Source organism: Leptidea sinapis, chromosome 24 (genome assembly GCF_905404315.1).
Source record: "Leptidea sinapis chromosome 24, ilLepSina1.1, whole genome shotgun sequence".
In the NCBI taxonomy this organism is placed as follows: Eukaryota; Metazoa; Arthropoda; class Insecta; order Lepidoptera; family Pieridae; genus Leptidea; species Leptidea sinapis.
The window spans coordinates 8,518,138-8,525,810 of record NC_066288.1 but is presented as its reverse complement, the minus strand read 5'-3'; the positions used below and the strand labels follow the sequence as shown (position 1 = coordinate 8,525,810).

At 36.4% G+C, this 7,673-nt stretch overlaps 1 long non-coding RNA gene across 1 annotated transcript; it reads right to left on the bottom strand.

The window, feature by feature from the left end:
- Positions 1-5,612: 5,612 nt before the first annotated feature.
- On the bottom strand, positions 5,613-7,268 carry LOC126971822 (uncharacterized). Its single transcript, XR_007730995.1, has 3 exons — positions 6,968-7,268; positions 6,151-6,418; positions 5,613-6,067 (listed from the first exon to the last, which is right to left on the bottom strand). It is a non-coding gene; the product is annotated as an uncharacterized LOC126971822 (long non-coding RNA).
- Positions 7,269-7,673: the final 405 nt, after the last annotated feature.

Below are 7,673 nucleotides of genomic sequence, written 5' to 3'. Positions count from 1 at the left end.
CGCGATTAGGTAAATTGAAAAGTACCGACGTACTGTACACTACCGGCCGCGAGGAATACGACAAGCGAACTAATTGTGAGACAAATAATAGAGAAAGCAAAGGAATTCAACAGACCGACTTTCATATGCTTCGTTGATTTCCAAAAGGCATTTGATTCTGTTAAATGGCCACAACTATGGAAGATCCTCATAGAGATGGGAGTGCCCAAGCACTTGGTGCAAATCCTCAGAGCCCTTTATGAACATGGTTCCGCTTCAGTCAAGGTGGATAATGTCACGTCCGACCCACTTCATCCCTCTGCAGGAGTCAGGCAGGGCTGCATTTTGTCGCCTCTTCTGTTCAATATTTATACGGAGCACATTATGAGGATAGCTCTAGAAGATTGGACAGATGGCATTGGCATACCAATTGGCGGCAAAAACATATCCAATCTCTGATATGCCGACCACACCACGTTAATAGCGACAAGTAAGGAAAACATTGCTGAATTATTACATCGTATCGAGCATACCAGCCTCCAGTATGGCCTTAAAATAAACCGGCAGAAAACAAAAATAGATATAGTCGAGATTGCTAATTGCGAGGTTGTACAGTCATACATATACGTAGGATCACTGGTCGCTAATACTGGTGGCTCGGAAGACGAAATTAGAAGGCGAATGGCTATTACCAGATCTGCAATGCAGAAGTTGACGAGGATATGGCGGGACAGGAATATCACCAAAGCTACTAAAGTTCAGTTAGTAAGATCTCTAGTGTTTCCCATACTACTATATGGTGCCGAAACATGAACAGTCAAAGAATGAGAGAGACAAAGGATTGACGTACTAGAAATGTGGTGTTGGAGACGAATGCTACGAGTATCTTGGACACAACGCCGTACAAACGTCTCAATACTTGAAGAGATCAAGGTGAAAGAAAGGCTTTCATCTATAGTCAGAGCCCGTATCCTCAGATACTTCGGACATATCACGCGACGTGGAGAGCATGCCATAGAGAGACTTGTTGTTCAGGGAAGAGTCAACGGCAGTAGGTCAAGAGGACGCTCCCCTAAGCGCTGGACAGACCAGATCAAATCCCTAACCAATATTCCCTCAACACATGTGCCAGAGAAGCAACAGCCAGGGATAACTGGCGTAGAATCGTTCGTCGTTCGACGTGACCACGACTGCTCTGTCAAGAGTAATCCGACGAAGAAGAAGCTCCTTCATCTGCTCCCGACATTAAAAATGCCCCGTGTTGTATTCCTTTTTCTGTACCTTGTAGTTATACAGACCTATTAAGGTCATTAAAAGGGAGCATTAGCTCCCTTTTCTTTTTCTGAACTAAAAGGGGTGCTGTCTTATGTAAAAGACTCATCGCCAGGTGAAGATGGCATCACATACTCTTTCGTGATAAACTGTAGTGACACTTCCTTGAATTATTATTTGAGTATTATTAATGCTATTATGGAGACTGGTAATATTCCTTCTTCTTGGAAATCCCAAACCATAATTCGCATATTAAAACCAAACAAACCAGCTTCTAATATTTCATCTTTTCGTCCAATAGCGCTACCATCTGTCCTTGCCAAAATATCTGAGCATCTTGTTAAAAATAGGTTAGAATTTTTTATTGAAAATAATAACATTTTGACAACCAATCAGCTGGGATTTAGAAAGGGCCGGAGCGCCATAGACAATATAAGTATTTTTGTGTCGGATATTCGATTAGCTTTCTCAAATAATGAGTGGGTTCTTGCGGCCTTTCTTGATATCAGCTCAGCTTATGATAATGTACTGATTTCAGTACTGCATAAAAAATTACATGACATTCACGTTCCCCAATTATTAATTACATTTATCATCAATATGCTTTCTGAGAGATGTATTAAATTAGACCCAAACAATGGTACTCAACTATCTTCTTTCCAACCATTCTTCTCAGGTCTGAGACAGTCTCTTTTGAATGGGTGGTAGATTTTGACGTTCAATAAGTGATTATAAATCCTATTTTGAATAAAAATATTTGAATTTGAATTTATCAAGGCTTGTATGGAGAGGCCTGACCCAGGGGTCGGTCCTAAGTCCTTTGCTGTACAATGTATATACCTATGATTTAGAAACATCCTTAAATTCAGATATATATGTTTTGCAATATGCTGATGATCTTTTATATAACTCGGACAGTTCTGTAGTAAATGCTAGTAATCGCTTAACTACTACTCTTAGTAAGCTAAATGACTGGTTGGATGTCAATGGCTTAGAATTGTCAGTTAGTAAAAGCATTGTGGTTCTATTTTCTAGACGGAGAATCATTCCCGATTTCAATGTACTTTATAGGAATTATCCTATACCCGTAAAGTCTGAATCAAAATTCCTAGGAGTTATTTTAGATTCCAATCTTACTGGAATACCTCACTGTGATTATATTGTTACTAAATGTGAAAGAAACTTAAATATGATTAGGTGTCTAACCGGTGTCTGGTGGGGTGCCCATTCTTTTACCTTGCGTCTTATTTACAACGCCCTTATTCGTAGCTTATTAGATTATGCCACTTTTATTTTAGGGCCATGTAGTGCAGTTGCTCTTAGCAAATTAGATTGTGTGCAGGCTAAAGCTTTAAGGATCATCCTTGGAGCTATGAAATCTAGCCCTATCAACGCTATGCAAATAGAGTGTGTTGAGCCACCTTTGTACTTAAGACGTCAATTTTTATCTGATAGGTATTTATTTAAAGCAATGCAGTTTTCTCATCATCCTTTACGTTTAACGTTAACGTTACGTTTACGTGATAAACTTCAGCTCCTTTTAGAATTTATAGATACTTGTTCATACTGGTCCCATAAATCTCCCCCGTGCCTTGTCAAAAGCTATCAAACATTTTGCTCTATACAAGCGCCGATGTTTAGCACATATTGTTACCCTACTTTTGATACTAAATATAAGGCACTAATAATCTCTCCGGATGTTAGAATCAATCCAGATATTCCAAGAAATTAATTGGAAGCTCCTCAATATGTGAACATATTAAAAGAAAATGAGTTTACGGACTTTCATTGTATATATAGTGATGCTTCTAAGCACTCACCAGATGGCATAGTTGGGGTTGGAGTTTTCCATTTTCAGTATAATATTGTCCAGAAAACAAAACTTCCACCTGAATCATCTGTATTTACTGGAGAATGTCTTGGTCTGTTTAAATCTATTGAATATATACTTCTTGCTAAACTTAAGAAACCCATTATATTTACAGACTGTATGAGTGCCTTACAAGCTCTATCTAGGTTTCCATTCAAGTCTGCCCCAATTAACCATGTTATTTTAAAAATTCGAAACCTGCTAGTGACATGTAATGAAAAGGGCTATAAAGTGGTGTTTTCCTGGGTACCAGCTCACTCTGGCATTTTTGGAAACGAACGATCTTACCAGCTTGCCAACGAAGCTATTTCATGCGGAGATATGGCAGATTATTATAACAATGACCATGATATGTGTACATTGCCAAAACATTCCCTTCAGGAATCTTGGAGAGTGGCATGGTTGATCTCTAGCAAGTTAAAGGGTAGAACATTTGCTAGAATTCAAAACTGTATTCCGTCAAAGCCATGGTTCTGAGGTTTGGTGTTGAGCAGGAGAGTGACGTGTATCTTGACGCGTATGCGTTTGGGCCACGTTTGCTCTCCTGTTCAACTGGCGAAATTTGGAATTGTGAATAGTGATCTGTGTGAATGTGGTGAGTTGGGTGACCTGAACCATATATTTTTATCTTGCCCAAAATATAACCGGGAATCGTTATACCCGGGTCTTATTCAGTGTCATATCCCACTTCCTACTTCTGTTGACATCCTCTTATCCTCTGATAAACCTTGTGTATATAAACTTCTTTCCTCATTTATCCTATTAAATGATATTAAACTCTAAATAAGTAGTATAAGTAATAAGTATTCCATTATATATTATTTTCTATCCTTTCCTGATCCTATCAAAAATTTCGTTAGTTATTTTCTATTTTTTTCTAAGTAAATAAGTTTCCTCCGTTTTAAAAAGATAAAGAAAAACTTGACAATGGCTCAATCGCTTAACGCGCAGAGCCAATAAACCACGAAGAAGAAGAAGTAGGTATTTATTTATTTAATCTCTTGATAAATGTAGGGCGGGAACGAGTGAACGAAGGAAGGCGCGCTTATACAAAAAAAAATTGTTTAAATTATTGTTCATAGTGCATATATTTTTCATACTTGTAAATTGTTTATCCTGGTTTATAAATATTCGATTTTTGTATATATAAATTGTTAAGTGCGCTTCCCCATCGCCATGGGGAAGCGTACAGGTAAAAGGCCGAAGAACGGCCAGAGCGACGCAGAACCAGCAGACGAACTTCCCCTATCCGAATCCTCGGTATCTGACGCGGAGGTGACTGAACGTCTCATTGTAAGAAGAAAGGATAAAGAGAAGTATACCCCTTATAGAGCGACAAATTATTATAGGTTATACGACGAAAATTCAAATAAGAAGGAATTTATTGTATTTCTCAATCGCAAGCAGGGTGAAGTCAAAATATCAGACAAGGACAGGTTGGGTCTGTCAAATGGAATCAGGAGGCATTGCGTATCGGGTGTGTTGCACCTGAGGTCCGTTAATGCTTTTAAAGTTGGTGTTACCTTTGACCTGCCTAACAATGCGAATGTATTTTTAAAAAATGAAAAGTTACTTAGCGAGTTGGAGATGGTTGCCTCAATTCCGGCTTCTGAAACGGAGGTCACTGGAGTTCTTACTTCTGTTCCCACTGATTACTCCAACAAAAAAATTCATCAATTAATTGCATCGAGTAAAAAAGTTATTGCTGTGAGAAGGTTCATGCGGCGAGTAAAGGACCCACAGGGTGTTGTCTCCTTTGTTCCAACGCAAACTGTTGCAGTCACATTTGCATCAACGTTGTTACCTGAGTATGTAACACTTGATCACTGGAGGCATGAGGTTAATGTATATGTACCCCCTATTAAACAGTGTCTACGCTGTATGAAATTTGGCCATATTGCTAAATTTTGTAGAAACAATGAAGTTTGTTCCATATGTTCTGACAATCACAATTTTAAAATGTGTCCAAAAACTTTAACAAAATGTGCCAACTGTGGTGGAGATCACATAGCTATCTCATCTACCTGTCCTCTGAAAAAACAAAAAATTGAAGAAAACAAAGTGAAGTCCCGTAGTGTTAAATACTCAGATCTCTTCAATGAATCTGCTTTCCCTCAATTAAACTCAAAGTATATTGACACACACCTGAGCAATCTTATAAAATCTGACAAATTTATGAACCTCTTGGTTGAAGCAGTTTTACAAATTTGTACAAATAAAGATAAGTTAACTATAAATTCAAATAGTATTAAGGAAATTCTGAATAACACTTTTAGAAAAAAGACACCTAGTTAATTGTTATTATGGATACATTGAATATAGTGCAGTGGAACGCTCAAAGTATTATTAGTAATAGGCTTATTTTTACAAGGTTTTTATATGAAAATCATATCCATATTGCTATAATTTCGGAAACTTGGTTAAAACCACATCAGTATTTTTTAATAAAAGGCTATAACACAATAAGGAATGATTGTGGTAATAAACACAATGGTGTAGCAATTTTTATTCATAATAATATCACATTTTCTAACATAAATACATATTATGATAGTGCTCTACAAAATGTTTGCATTAAAATTAAAATTAATAAAAAAGAACTGAGTATTGTGAGTTTTTACAGTCCTTCCAATTCAAATCCTCCATTTAATAAAAACAATTTAAACAGTTTAATTAAGTCCATTCCAGAGCCAATGATATTTGCAGGTGATTTCAATGCTCATCACATGTTGTGGGGATGTGTTGATACATTGCCTCGAGGTAAAGATGTTTTAGAGGTTATAGATGAGAATGGTCTTGTTATTCTGAATAATGGTCAAGCTACCACAATAGGATCTCCATCTTGGCGTCCTAATGCTCTTGACTTGACTTTGGTAACTCCATCTTTGGCTCTTTTATGTGACTGGTCAGTTATTGACAGTCCTCTGGGCAGTAGTTATCATCTCCCTGTAATAATAAAAATGGCAGTAAGTAGTGATAGTATTAGTTTGCAAAACACATTATGTAATAATCTACATTTGCCCACTCACCCTAATTATAAGCAGGTGAATTGGAATATGTATAGTAACTTAGTTGTTTCTTATTTGGATGATGTTAAATTTGACACTTTATCTTCAATAGATGCTTTTAATTCCTTTTGTAATATTTTACTTTCTGCTGCCAAGCAGTCAATCCCTAGCTGTCTGTTTTCCAAAAGTTCTAATAGTAATAATGCTACTAGTTCTTGTTCACAAAAATCTTTTAAATATCCTTGGTCGCCTTGGTGGAATCAGAGGTGTACAGAAGCAGTTTTAAATGCTAAAAATGGTTACATTAATTTTAAAAACAACTCCACTGATGAAAATTATGTGGAGTTTAAGAGATTGCGGGCTTTAAAAAAACTTACCTTAAAAAGTGAAAGAAGAAATAGCTGGATAGGCTTGTGCAATTCATTTAATCGTTGTACTCCTTTGTCTTCAATTTGGAAATACATGCGCAAATTTAACAAAACTTACATTCCTGACAGTGTGTTGAATGATAGTTGGATTCCAGATTTTCTACAAAAGTATACTTCTGACTTTGTATCAAATGAGTTAACTAACTATGTAAATGTTGTTAATGATAGTAATAAATATTTGATAGAGCCTTTTTCTTTACAAGAACTAAAATCCGCTTTATTTACTAGAAGAGATACATCTTTCGGTCTTGATACCATTCCATATATTTTACTCAAAAAACTTAATTGCCACAGTCTCAACATCTTTTTAAATAATCTTAATCGCCTATGGAAGGAGAATACTATTCCTGCAGAATGGAAAACAGACTGTTTAATCCCAGTTTTAAAGCCAGACAAAAATAAAATGTTACCTGACTCTTATAGACCTATAGCTCTCACGTCTTGTGTTGGGAAGATATTTGAGCAGCTTCTGAAACAACGTCTCGAGTTCTTTATAGAACAAAATTGTCTTTTGCCTAATAATCAGTTTGGTTTTCGCAAAGGTCGGTCTTCTAGGGAGAGTATAGCGCAGTTACAGCTTGATGCGCATCAATGTTTAGCAAGTAATCAATATCTTTTGTCTGTATTTTTTGACATCTCAGGTGCCTTCAATAGTGTAAATATTGCCGTGCTTTGTGACGAGTTATCAATGTTAGGGATACCAGGTAAAATAATAAATTGGATGCAATCCTTTTTGACTGACAGAAAAGTATATGTAAAATTTAATAAACATTTGTATGGACCACGACTTTCTTCTCTAGGTGTTTGTCAGGGGGGAATATTGTCTCCTTTAATTTTTATTATGTACATAAGACGATTGAACCTTATTTTGGGGCCAAATATAGTAAACCTACAGTATGCAGATGACTTAGTCGTCTATGTATCGGGAGTTGATCTGATTAATTTAGCCGCTACTATTAATAAAGCACTTGTAAATTTATATCAATACTTTTCTTATCTTAATTTAAATGTAAATCCAACCAAATCAAAAGTCTTTGTGATTGGTCGTAAACGCATCATATTGCCTCCCATTTTATACAATGGCATTCCACTGCCTATTTCATGTGACATAAAATT